The sequence below is a fragment of the Mesocricetus auratus genome, unplaced genomic scaffold (assembly GCF_017639785.1).
Source record: "Mesocricetus auratus isolate SY011 unplaced genomic scaffold, BCM_Maur_2.0 Super-Scaffold_100014, whole genome shotgun sequence".
NCBI classification, from domain to species: Eukaryota; Metazoa; Chordata; class Mammalia; order Rodentia; family Cricetidae; genus Mesocricetus; species Mesocricetus auratus.
This window is the reverse complement of record NW_024429197.1, coordinates 2,775,699-2,789,705: the sequence shown is the minus strand read 5'-3', so window position 1 is coordinate 2,789,705 and position 14,007 is coordinate 2,775,699. Positions and strand designations below refer to the sequence as shown.

Sequence of the window (14,007 nt, the reverse complement as noted above, 5' to 3'; positions counted from 1 at the left end):
GCAGCCTCCAAAGCCTCTTGTGGTCTTATGGGGGGGGGGGGGTGCCCAACGAGAGGGAGGGAGAGAGAAAGCAGGCTTGTGTGGTGGCACATACACAAATCTCAGCACAGGGAAGAAGGGCCAGGAGGGTCAAGAGTTCAAGGCCAACCTGAGCTACAGAGTGAGACCACAGGAAAAGAGAAAGAAATGCCCCATTGGTAAAACTTGAGCAGCCATGATTTCCCTTCTGTTCTGGGTTTGTGGTGGCAGAGCCAGTGGTGTTGAGGACACTTCGTGTCTGGGCAGCAGAGGGAGACAGTGTGCCAGGGAAAGCAGAGCAGAGTGTGCGGGATGAGCGAGCCAGGGAGGGAGACAGGATGAGGTGGGCGTTACTGAGGGTGTGTGTGTGTGTGTGTGTGTGTGTGTGTGTGTGTGTGTGTGTGTACACACACGCATGCGCGCACACAAGCCTCACGTGTCACAGAGACCCTGCCTCAGAGCGCTAGCTCCTGGTGTGCTAGAGGTTGCAACAAAAAGAATCCACTTTTTTTTTTCTTACTCTTTTTCCTTTTCTGATAATTTTGGCAAAGCATCTGCCGTCTTGGCTAGGGTCACGGTGCCATCTCCAGGCCTGGGATTCCCCCCACCCCTGCTTCACTGCACTGTAGCTTTGATTGGGAGGGGATAGCAGGGGGTGGGTGCCTCATGGGGCTGGACTTGAGAATGAAAAATGCAGAACCCAGCCGGGCTGGTGGCACACACCTTTAATTCCAGCACTTGGAGGCAGAGGCAGGTGGATCTCTGTGAGTTCGAGGCCAGCCTGGTCTACAGAGTGAGTTCCAGGACAGCCAAGACTACATAGAGAAACCCTGCCTGGAAAATAAATAAAGGAAAATACAGAACCCAGGAAGGTCAAAGAGCAAAATTCCAGGGGGCTGTAAAAATGACTCAGAGGTTAAGGTGACCTGTGTTGGAGTCCCAGCCTCATGTGGTGTCTCTAAACCACCTATAAACCCAGTCCCGGGGCACTTGTGTGGTGCACAAATACGCATGCAGGCAACACATTCACATGCACAAGGAAACGTAAATCAATCTAAAAACAGTTAAACAAAACTCCAATCTGTACTGTTTTTTTCTTTTCTTTTTTTTAGTAAATGGATTTTAAGTGATTTTCTTTTTTTTAATATAAACCCATTTTTTTAATATTTAAGTTAGAAACAAGCTTGTTTCACATGTCAATCCCAGCTCCCTCTCCCTCCCTTCCCGTTTTTCTTTTAGGTAGGGTCTTAAGTAGTCCAAGCTAGCCTCGAACTGCCTATATAGCTGAAAATCACCTGCAGTCAGATTTTTAGTTGTGCTACCAGCTCACAAATAATGGCACGGAGACTTATTAATTATGAAAGCTCGGCCTATAGCTTGGGCTTTTCTCACTGGGTATTATAACTTAAATTAACCTATTTATTTTAATTTACGTTTTGTCTCACGGCTTCTCATTGCTTTTCCATCTTGCGCCTCTGTTTATCTTAATCTACGTTTTGTCTCCCGCGGTTTTGCTACCTCATCTCTCCGTACTGCTCATACCGTCTTCCTCCCAGAGGTCTCTGCCCAGAAGCCCCGCCTACCTCTCCTGCCTAGCTATTGGTCCTTCAGCTTATTACACCAATCACAGACGCATTTTCATGCAACTATCCCACAGCAATGACCTTGAAAGTCTGATCCTCCAGCCTCCGCATCCCAAGGGCTGGGGTGGCAGGGTGCCAGCAAAACCACATCCCAGTCCGCTGTCCTGCCTCTCCGAAGTGCTGAGGAGCTCGGGTCCTCCTCCAGCATGTGGAACCAACCAAGCCACCTCTGAGCCCCACCCCAGGCCTGGTTTAATCTTTATTAAAGACCTTTAGTTGTCAGACAGAATTATTCTAGAATGCCGGGAAACACAATGGGTAACCCGGTGCATTGAACTGTCAAAAGTTCAGTCCATGAAGGGAACCACACAGGAGGCTGAGGACAAAATGTCTTGGAACACCAGGGAACTCTTACATGGTAACGAAGGAGGGAGTGTCTTCAGCGCTCTATTAAATGGCCTGCCTGAGAAATTTAGCTGGGAAATATTGTCTCACCTACACTCTCTCGGCCAGACTAACAGCTCATTTGAGAGGTGTGGAATCAAGTCTGGCTTGTTTTCTAGGCTGGCTGCTTGGGGCCGTTTGAGAATTACTCCAAAACAATGGATTCCTACATTCATTCATTCATTCATTCATTCATTCACTTATGCTTTATGTGTATGGGTGCCTTGCCTGCATGTATGTCCGTGCACTACATCTATGTCTGGTGTCCAAGGAAGCCAGAAGAGGGCATCAGATCCCCTGGGACTGAAGTTATAGACGGTTCGGAGCTGCTCTGCCGGTGCTGGGAATTGAACCGGGGTCCTCTGGAAGAACAAGTGCTTTTAACCACAGAGCCATCTCTTCAAGCCCTGTAATTTTCATTTAATGTCTCTTAAGCCTTCTTTCACCACCACCATGGATGTTTCTTTAATCTCCCTAGTCTTTTTTTTTAACATTTGTTTTATAAATCAGGCATGGTGGCCCACATCTTTAAATCCCAGCGCCCAAAAGGCAGAGGCAAGTGGGTCCCTGAGTTCAAGGCCAGTATGGTCTACATAGTGCGTTCCAGGACAGCCAGGGCTACACAGAGAAACCCTGTTCTTCTGTTTTTAATTATATATATATATATATATATATATATATATATATATATATATATATATATATAATTTGTTTGAGACAGGCTCTCACCTTGTATCCTGGCTGACCTGGAACTCACTGTGAAGACCAGATTGACCTTGAATTTACAGATTGACTTTGGGATTAAAGGCAGGTGTCCCCCACACCCACCACTTACTTTATTTTAGTTGTGAGTACACCTGTGTGTGGGTGTGTCTGTAAGTGCAGGTGCCCAGAGGACAGAAGAGGGGATCCGTTTCCTTGGAGCTGGAGTTACGAGCACTTAAAAGCCATGGGCGCACGCCTTTGATCCCAGCACTCGGGAGGCAGAGGCAGGTGGATCTCTGTCTGTGAGTTCCAGGCCAGCCTGGTCTACAAAGCTAGTTCCAGGACAGGCTCCAAAGTTACAGAGAAACCCTGTCTCGAATTAAAAAAAAAAAGTCTCCTGGTGTGAGTTCTGGAAACCAAATTTGGACTCTCTAGCAGCGTGGAAGAGTGGAGCTGGAGAGATGGTTCAGAGGTTAAGAGCACTGGCTGCTTTTCTAGAGGTCCTGAGTTCAATTCCCAGCAACCACATGGTGTATGGCGGCTCACAATCATCTATAATGAGAACTGGTGCCCTCTTCTGACCTGTAGGCATGACACCATATACATAATAAATCTTCAAAAATAAAAGAGCAGAAGAGCAGTGAGTGCACTTACCCTTGAGCCATCTCTCCAGCCCCCTTCACTGATATCAAGAAAACACCAGACTTTCTAAGAATATCTGAACCCAGTCATCCCAAAACAAAAGGCCGTTAAAGGAACTGCCCGCCGCAAAGTCCCTCTCAACCTTTTGATTTGTGTCCTATCTAGACACAGACACTACCCTGTTCTAGTGGAAGCTTCACCCCAGCCCCTGGAATCCATATGCCCAAATCTGGAATGTTCTGATGGAAGTTCCACCCCAAGCCCCCTCCCCAATCTCTCTCCAAACCCTACAGTGTAAAGGGCCAACAGTGCTTTATTGACAAATACACAGGTCTTCCCCAACACTACTGCATCTCAGGAAGCCCACCAAATGATGACCCTCCCCCACAAACGCTCAAGACCACAGGGTATTTAAACTGCCCCCCAGAAAATAAACACATGATTTTCCGGTTTCTCTCCTCTCTGAGGGGGGCTGAAAAATCACCCTGGAGCGTTGTATCCATTAAACGTTTTCTAATTTGGTTTAATTTGGTCTGATTTGGATTCCTGCATCTACGGAGAGGCTGGTCGGGGTGCAGGAAATTATCACTGCCTGGCCCTCAGCCTTTCAAAATGACAAGACTGTGTGTCAGGACCCTACAACGTCACATCTCCAGAAAGTTTTTAGGAGACCTCTGTAGCAATTCAACCCTGCTTCCATCTCAGGAGTGAAATCACACACTCCTCATTCACAGGGTGGCCAGTTGCAGGTCACAGAAAGTCTGGGCACCTTCCAAAACCCCTGGCACTTGACCTTTACAACCCAGTGAGGTTAAGGGACTCGCCCGAGGTCCGTCTTCTACACCTGCCAAGATCCAGCCCCTCAGCCACTTTCCTCTAGTTTTTTTCTATGTGTAAGTGTGTTACGTACGCAAGTGTGTACACGTGCAGGTGTCTTCCTCAATGACTCTCCACCTTACTTTGGGCGTGGTGTGCATGTGTGTGTTCCTAGTCACGTGTGTGGGTGTGGGAACTCTAGGCTAAGTCAGGTGTTCTTCCTGGGTCATTCCCCACCTTATAGAGCAAGGCAGAGCCACCCACTCGAACCCCAAACTCACCAATTCAGCTAGTCTAGCTAGATGGCTTGTCTTGGGGATCTCTCTGCCTCCCAAGAGCAGGTGGTTTAGAGATCCGAACTCCGGTCCTCACGCTTGCTCTGCCCCGCAAAGTCTCCACCTCATCGAGACGGGATCTCTCAATGAACACTCACCAATTCTGCAAGGGTAGCAGTCCACGGGAACCCCACGGGTCCTCCGGTCTCCATCTCCCTGGTCCTCCAATCTCCATCTCCCTGGTGCTAGGATTAAAGACATAGCAGGCTCTTCTGTGGATACTTAGGATCCGAACTCAGTTCTTCAGGCTCGCACAGCAGTTACTTTACTGACAGACTCATCTCTCCAGTCCCTCGTTTCTTTATATATTTTGTTCACTATTTTAAGACCTTTAAAAATCACGTATAAGTGTGTAGGGTATGTGCACGTGTGTGCATGTTCCTACAGAGACGTCAGATCCCTGGAGCTGACTTTACTGATGTCTGAGAGCTACTCCACAGATTCCAGGACAGCAGTACGTGTTTTTGACTGCTTATCTCTCCAGCACCTCACTAATTTACTTATTTGAGTCAAGGTCTTGATATGTAACCCAGGCTAGTCTTGAACTCGAAAACAGCCTGCCTCTGCTTCCCAAGCGCAGGGAACACAGGTATGTAGCCCTAACACCAACTTCTCTTCTCTTTCCCTTGAAGAATGGCATGTTCCTTCATTAACAAAGACATCACTGACAGGTTATCCACTCCTACTGTCCCTGAGGGAGCCTGGTAATTCTCACAGACTCTGGGCCCCACCCCAGGACAATGAGGTCTCTGAGCCCCCAGCAGATAGGAAACACATGGCCATGCAGTCTGCTAGGTTGTTAAGATCAAAGCGAAGCATCTGGTTCTGATGCCCCTCCCCTTGAAGGGGCCCCAGCCAGAGCCCAAGCTCCTGGATGGACCACATGGGAAGGTAATTTTTTCCAGCAATTCCGTGGTTCTCCATTGGGAAGGGGGCTGTGATTGCCACCCCCCCCCAGCACGCGCAGAACATCTGTCAATGTCAGGAGATGTTTTTGGGTTTCATAGCTGGAAGAAAAGGGGAGCTGCTGACATTCAGTTGGCTGGGGCCCAGGGTTGTGTTGAAATAGTTGCAATTGCTGATGGCCAACACCAGCTCCACTGAAAGTGCTGGGGGGAAACTGGGGTCCCCTCTAGAGGTTCTTAGCCTCATTAACAAAAAGAGTGAAGAATGAACTAAATTGGAGACACATGGACAATTTTATTAGAGGTTAAAAGAAAACCCCAGGGCAGGCAAGCTGGCTGCAAAAGTCAGCAGAGGAGGAGGATGGAGGAAAGGAAAAAGGACCGTGCCATCTAAGCTGGCAGGGAGGTCAAACACATGGCTGACGAGCAGTCACATGGTGCGGAGGGAGGCTTTAGAGAAAGTGTAAGAAAACCCAAAAAGTTGGGGGGAAAGCCCAAAATGTTGACGAAAGCACGCTTAGAAAAGAGAACGAAAAGCCGGGCGGTGGTGACGCATGCCTTTAATCCCAGCACTCTGGAGGCAGAGGCAGGCGGATCTCTGTGAGTTCGAGGCCGGGCTGGACTGACAGCCTCCAAAACAATACAGAGAAACCCTGTCTCGTAAAACCAAAAAAAAAAAAAAAAAAAAAAAAGGGGGGGCGGGGAGGGTAAAATGATTCGTGCCACATAAACCTACCAACTTATGTGGCTGTGACAAATAGGCCTGTGCACTAAGGGCAGGGATTCTAGAAGGAGACTACAGTATCTCATTAAAGGACTAATTATTCTGCCCATCTCCTCCCACGGCATACAGTAAGCCCACTATCCTAGGGAGAGCCCTTACACAAAGAGAATGAACCAGCCCAGCTGGAATGTTAGGTTTCCACCCAGGCCCCAGATTCCATCCTCTTGACCAGGAGTAGGTTCAAGTTCAAAGTAGCTGGAATGACATGTCAAAATGACACTTGGGAAAAGTGACATTAACCTGTATAGTCACAGGACAAAAGAGAAGTCATGAGTCACTGCAAATTATAGACGAAGGGGCTGGGTTCAATCCCTAGCATGCATAAACCAAGTGGAGGCATGCCTTTAACCCCAGCACTCAGGAAGCAGAAGATCAGGAGTTCAAGGTCACCCTCGACTGTATATTCAGTTTTAAGCCAGCCTTGGACACAGGAAACCCTGTCCCAAAGCAAAACCGGTATGTACTGGTGGAGCCTCAGGTAGATGAACTACAGCAGATGAGGAAGTGCTGGGCTGAACTCAGAGGTCCACCTGCCTCTGCTGCCAGAATGCTGAATTAAAGTCCTAAGCAACCGCAGCCGGCTCCTTTTTAAGAGACAAGACTTCAAATAGTCCAGACTAGCCTCAAACTTTTTTCTGTTTGTTTGTTTTGTTTTTCGAGACAGGGTTTCTCTTTATTTTTGGGGGGCTGTCCTGGAACTCACTCTGTAGACCAGACTGGCCTCGAACTCACAGAGATCCACCTGCTTCTGCCTCCCGAGTGCTGGGATTAAAGGCGTGTGCCACCAACTTTCTATGTGACCAAAGATGACCTGACCTTCTGACTCTCCTGCCCCCACCTTCCAAGCACTGAGGTTGTGGATGTGTGCCCACTGCTGTGTTACAAAGTGCTAAGAATGAAATACCTTACTTTGTACATGCCAGAGGCAAGCACAGCTCCCTGAGCTGAGAAACCTTTTCAATCGGATTCTTAGCTTGAGGGTTGATGGAAGCTACACTCTTGTGTATCAAGAATGTCTTCTAAAAGTCAAGAGGATGTCAGGTCATAGGAGAGGTGGGTAGTGAATGGCTATTACACGGCACTGAAGACGGCTGGGATAATCGCTCTCTTGATCTACAACCCTCATCTCTCTCAAAGTGCAATGCTCTGCTCAGCCAGGGTCAAGAGGGCTGCACGCTCTTGACAAATCCAGCTTCCTCAGAGAACTTCAGTTCCATTTACACTGTGCAGAGGGCGGTCTCACCACAGAGAATGACGTGTGTATGGTGTGTGTGTGTCTATGTGTGTCTGTGTTTCTGTGTGTGTCTATGTATGTATGTGTGTGTATATTTGCATGTGTGTGCCTGTGTCTGTACATGTGTGTATCTGTGTGTATGTGTGTGTCTCTGTGCATGGGTGTGGTCTGTGTGTGTGTGTGCATGTGTGTGCACATGGGTGTGGTGTGTTTGTGTGTATATGTGCATGTCTGTGCATGTTTGTGTCTATGTCTGTGCATATCTGGGGGATCGTTTGTTCTCTTTCCATCATTCGGGCCCTGGAGATGGAACTAAGATACAGTGCACAAGAAATGAAGATCAGGATGAGGGATACTGGGATATTCACAGCTTTCCTGGGAATTCTGGAGCCATGCAGCCATTAGCCTTTTTATAGTTTTTTCTACACTATGACACTGTCAACTGTTGTGCCCCTGGTGGTGTCGCTTAGCATGCAGCTGACATTGTAATGAGGTTGATTGGAAGTTGACTGGTCATCATCATCACTCTGGATCCATCTTGGCTCTAAATGGTTGACCTGGTTGACCTAAAGGGAGACTTCTGGCCACAGATATCCTATGGATTAGGGAGAGCTAAATATCAAATGGGCTTCCTGGGTACTCAGGGTGGCATGATATCAGTGGTACCTGGGAGGTCAATGTGGTGGGTAGCACATACCTGTAATCCCAGCACTGAGGCAAGAGGATCATTGCAGGGACAAAACTAGCCTGGTCCAAATAGAAAGCTCCAGGCTATGGTGAACGGAGCACACCTTTAATCCCACCACTGGGGAGGCAGAGGCAAGTGGATCTCTATGAGTTCAAGGCCAGCCTGGTCTACAAAGTGAGTTCTAGAACAGCCAGGACTATTACACAGAGAAACCCTGTCTCGAAAAAATGAAGAAAGGAAGAGAGAGAGAGAGAGAGAGAGAGAGAGAGAGAGAGAGAGAGAGAGAGAGAGAGAGAGAAGTCAAGAATTGCAGACTAGGGGCTAGAGAGATGGCTCAGTGGTTAAGAGCACTGATTGCACTTCCAGAGAACTCCGGTTCAATTCCTAGCACCCACATGGCAGCTCACAACTGTCTGTAATTTCAGTTCCAGGGGACCCAACACACACACATAAAATAAAAATTAAAAAAAAAAAGAATTGCAGGCTAACCAGAGCTACATAGTAAAAACCTGTCTTAGAAAACATGTGCCGGGCAATGGTGACACATGCCTTTAATCCCTGAGCTCGGGAGGCAGAGGCAGGGGGATCTCTGTGAGTTTGAGGCCAGCCTGGTATCCAGAGTGAGTTCCAGGACAGCGAGGAGTACATACAGAAACCCTGAATCAGAAAAAAATCCTATCTACACACTCAGTGACAACCTTCCCCAAATGCCAGGACAGTTGACAGTTGGCCTGGATTGCCAGGTGATGACTGGACAGAAAAGCACAGAAAAGGGCCACACCCGAATTCCTGAAAAATGCCATTCACAGAAAACATAACCACAACCCTCCCCTTCGAAGCTTCTTCCGCCCCTCCTTTCTTTTATCCAGCTTCTGGAACAACCCCCACCCAAGGAGTGAAAAACAAACCTTGGGTCTCCCATGTCTGCTCTTGGCCAAGAACAAAACCCTCATTTTCTCTTCCCTCATATCGTTAGTTCCCCAATTCACAGCCGGGTACAGGTGTCAGGGCTACAGATGTGGCCCAGTTGGCAGAGGGTTTGCTTAGCATGAAGGAGGCCTCAGGTTTGTGCCTCAGGACCCCGCCCATCAGCTTTTATTCTTTAGTACATACAGGTGTTTTGCCATATGTGTCTGTTCACCGTGTGTGTGCCTGGTGCTCATGGATGCTAGTAGAGGTAGAGGGTGTTAGATCCCACAGAAATGGAAATACAGACTCCATTTCTCGACAGCCTCAAATCCATGCTGATCCTCCCGCCTCAGCCTACCTAGCAGTAATGTGGCAATAGAGTTATAGACAGTAGTGAACTGCCTTGTGGGAGCTGAGAATGGAACCTTTGTCTTCCAGAAGAGCAATAGGTGTTCTTAACCACGGAGCTCTCTCTCCAGCCCTGACAAATAAACTTCTCAAGGGGGCTTATACCTTGCAATCCAGCATTCAAGAGATAGGGGCACAAGGATTAGAAATTCAAGGTCGCCCTCGGCTACTTCACTCAAAGCCCAACTGCGATACAAGAAACCCTGTCACAATTAAAAAAAAAAGTTACGGAGGACCATCGAGACAGCTCAGCAGGTGAGGATATTTGCCACCAATCCTGATGACTTGAGCTTGATCCTCAGAACCTACATGGTGGTAGGTTCCCTAGAACCAACCCTACAAAGTTGTCCTCTAACCTCTACACAAATGCCATGGTAGCCGGGCGGTGGTGGCGCACCCCTTTAATCCCAGCACTCGGGAGGCAGAGGCAGGCGGATCTCTGTGAGTTCGAGGCTGGGCTGGACCGATAGCCTCCAAAACAATACAGAGAAACCCTGTCTCATAAAAACCAAAAAAAAAAAAAATTCCATGGTACATGTCCACCTACAGGTGTCCATATTTACACACACACACACAGAGTAAACAAATCACATACACACACAGAGTAAACAAATCACACACACACACAGATTAAACAAATAATTTTGTTGTTGTTGATAGAGGGTTTTTGTTTGTTTGTTGTTTTTGATTTTAAGACAGGTCTCACTTGGCTGTCCTAGAGCTCACTATGTAGACCAGGCTAGGCTGAAACTCACAGAGACCTGCCTGTTTCTGCCTTCTGAGAAAGGGGGTTAATGGTGTGGGTTTTGTTTTTGTTTTTTGTTTTTCCTCTGTAAGAGCAGTATGTGCTTTTTTTTATTTATTTAAATTAGAAACAAGCCTGTTTCACACATCAATCCCAGCTCTCTCTCCCTCCCTTCCTCCCAGTTCCCTGTCCCCCTTCAACACTCCCCAACCCCCCACCCAATCCCCACTCACTCTCCAGAGAGGGTGAGGCCTAGGCCCTCTCCCATGTGTCCAGACAGAGACAGCACCCCTCCACGTGGAATGGGCTCCCAAAGTCCATCTGGATGCCAGGGAAAAATGCTGATCCACTGCCCGAAACCACAAAGAATGCCGAGGCCTCCCCACTGACATAAAGGTGTGTTTTTAAGTAAAAAATAAATAAATAAATTTTTCTCATCAATATTAAAGACTAAGTTCAGGCCCCACGCATGTCAGGCCAGTGCTAAAAAACATGTTACTTGGGGTTTCGACACAAGATCTCGCTCTGTAGACCAGACTGGCTTCAAACGCACTCCAATCTTCTTACCTCCAACTGCCTAGCAGTAGCATTGCAATAGAGTTGCAGATAGTAGTGAGCTGCCATGTGGGTGCTGGGAATCAAACCCCTGTTTTCTAGAAGAGCAGCAAGGGCTCTTAGCCACTGAGCCATCTCTCCAGCCTTGGCATATCTGACCAGAAAAAAAATGACACCATTCTTTGGCTCCCAAGGCCCAAATGCTAACTAACCCTTTGAGGTGTTCATTCTAGGTGCCCCCATGTGGTGGTGAAATGAATATAACAAACACTGGGGCTTCAGTGATGATGACTCAGCAGCTGAAGCTTGCTGCTCTTGCAGAGGAAACGCTGCAGATCCCACGGGCACCAGGCACTTACATACACACAGGAAAACACACTCGTATGCATAAGATAAGATAAAATAAGCATAAAAATATTAACATATAGGGCATTCTCCTGTTAAGTTGTTTTCATTCTATACTTTTTTTCTCCCCATTTCTCAAGAGGGTTTCTCTGTATATCCTGGAACTCGATCTGCAGACCAGGCTGGTCTCAAACTCAGAAAGATCAGTCTACCTCTGCCTCCCAGGTGCTGGGATTAAAGGTGTACACAACACCCCTACCTGAAATACTATTATTTTTTAAAGATTTATTTATGTGTAGGAGTCTTTTGCCTGCATGTATATAATATTTGTGCGTGGTATCCTGCAGAGGTCAGGGGTTCTTGTCCCCTCCAACTAGAGTTAAGGAAGGTTGTGAACTACCAGGTGAGTACTAAGAATTGAACCCCGGGTCCTCTACAAGAGCAACAAGTGTTCTTTTTTTTTTAGCTGCATATTTATTTTGCTGTCTGACTCTGTGCTTGTGCCTTCAACACTTTCACAAGAGTTTTCTGCTCCTCAGTTAGGAAAGCCCGCTTGATCGTGTCATGGACACACTTGGCACACCTGGAACCACCCACCATAGACCCACTGACATGGTTCTTTGTCTTAGACGGTCTCATAAGGACTTTCGGTCTCACAGCACAAACCCCTCAAAGTCTGCCTGGACACACACCGCATGCGGATGCAGGTGCTTTCCCAACCTTCTTGGTATAAAGGTAAACAATCCTGTTGCCAGGGGTTCGAGACAGCCTAGTTTTGTTAGAGGCTGTATTGTAGGAAAGCCTATGTCAGTATGTCAGACGCTGGACCAAATAATTTTGATATGGAATGCCTGTGATTTTATCACTGGAGAGGCAGAGGCGGAGGGATTGTGATTTGGAGGCTGGCTTGGGTTACAAAGCAAAACTCCTCAAAATAAAGTAAGAAGAAAAAAAAAGTAAAGTGTTTGCCTGGCATGTGTGGGCCCAGGGCTTCAGGCCCAGGGCTGCCTGAATCAGGGCATGTTGCTGCAGGCCTGTAAGCCCAGCACTGGGGAGGTGGAGGCAGGAGGAGGACCCTCAGCAGCAACTCCTGGTGGTGAGCAAGCACACCCACGTACGTTCATGTACAGAGATGCTGTTTCCACCTCCTTACAGACCTTAGCCAGGCTTGTGAGGACTTGTGAAGGGATGTGCGAGGGCAAAAGCCGCCCTCGACTGTGCCAGAACAAATCACCCATCACGGCAGGGTGCCCACACTGTACAGAGTCACCTGGCCAAGCGACCGGGGCCCCGGAGACAAAGCCAAGAACCAAGAAGTCTGCCGCTTCCTATGGCTGAACACAAAGAGACGGCTGCAAACGGACCCAAGAGGCAGCCCTGCTGCCACGCCCCATCCAGCCCCCCTTCTACTTTTGAAACTAAGCTTACCTAAAACTCACTGTATCAGCAAGGATGACCTAGAACTTCTCATCCTCCTGCCTCCACCTCCAGAGCACTAAGATTACAGGCATGCACCGCCATGCCTGGTTTTAGGTGGTGCGGGTAACAGAATCACCTGAGCTCCGTCCCATTGAACAGACGTGCATATAGGTGTAAGGCTTGCCCAGTGCAGTGTGAGTGGAAGGGGCCTGCACCAGCTAAGAAGGGGTGGGTGGGTACGCCCTAGAGCGTCAAGCCCCGGCAAGCGGAAGAGGAAAGCTGTGTGCCAGGGCCTGTGCCTCACTTAGATTCATGGACTGGGACCCTGAGAATTAGACTAACGGATAAAGGAGACAGAGAGAGAGAGAGAGAGAGAGAGAGAGAGAGAGGGCAGAGGTGGTGTCTTGGCCCTGTAATTCAAACACAGGTGGGAACGAGTCAAACACAGCATATTCACCATGTAAATTTCAGACAACTTATGTTTCACTTCCTTTAGGAAGAGGATCATAAATTTCCACTGTCAAAGCATTAAATGAGATAATATCTCTTGTACAGGAGATGCTATCTTGAAAGCCTTTGTGGAGCAGAGTAGTGCCTGTTTCACTCCCTCAGTCAGTGCTAACTCCTAGACCAGGTATGCAGCATCTTTTTTTGTTGGGGGTTTTCTAGTTTGCTATTTTCGAGGCAGAGATTCCTATAGCCCTGGCTAGATTTGAACTCCCTTTTTAGTTGAAGACAACCTTGGACTTTTGATTCTCCTATGCCTCCTAAAACTGTAGGTGTGTGTGTCTCCGTATCTGGTTTATTCTGTGCTGTATTTAAACACGGGGTTTCCTGAGTGCAAGGTGCAATCAATCAATCAATCAATGGGAAAAAACGAAAAACAATCCAGTCTTTAAGCAGTACATGTTGGGCACACACATAGTCCCAACACTTGGGAGGCCAAGGCAGTAGAGCCAACCTCAGAGGCAGACAGGCCACATGGTAAGTCTGTCACAAAACAAAAGTCCCATCTTTTGTTCTAGATATTTTAATTTCTGGGAATCTAACCTGGAAAAAAAGCATATATACATATACACACACACACACATATATTTATACATATATATATTCCTGAGCCCTTTTTCCAAGTGCTTGTGGTGTGCCCGTGAAACAGTCTGGAATGTCACTATTATGTATTTTGTCACAACAGTAGAGAATCCAAGCTAAGCCACCCACACTTCTCACGTGCTCCCATGAGCAAGGCCAGAAAATTTGTTGGTTCAGGAAATGGTGGAATCTGTTGTTGGTGCCTCATCTAGGATGAGTAGACATTTGTTCATATCTCCTGGGGGGAATGTTACTCCATAGAGCGGTGGCTTGCAGTCTGTCTGTCTTCCTTCCTTCCTTCCTTCCTTCCTTGCTTGCTTGCTTTTTGGGTTTTTGAGACAGGGTTTTTCTATGTAGCCTTGGCTGTCCTGGAACTCACTCTG

General features: G+C 47.7%; 1 pseudogene; it reads right to left on the bottom strand.

Annotated features, from left to right (window-relative positions):
• Window positions 1-11,420: 11,420 nt before the first annotated feature.
• On the bottom strand, window positions 11,421-12,354 carry LOC121144067 (annotated as a pseudogene).
• Between the last annotated feature and the right edge of the window lie 1,653 nt (window positions 12,355-14,007).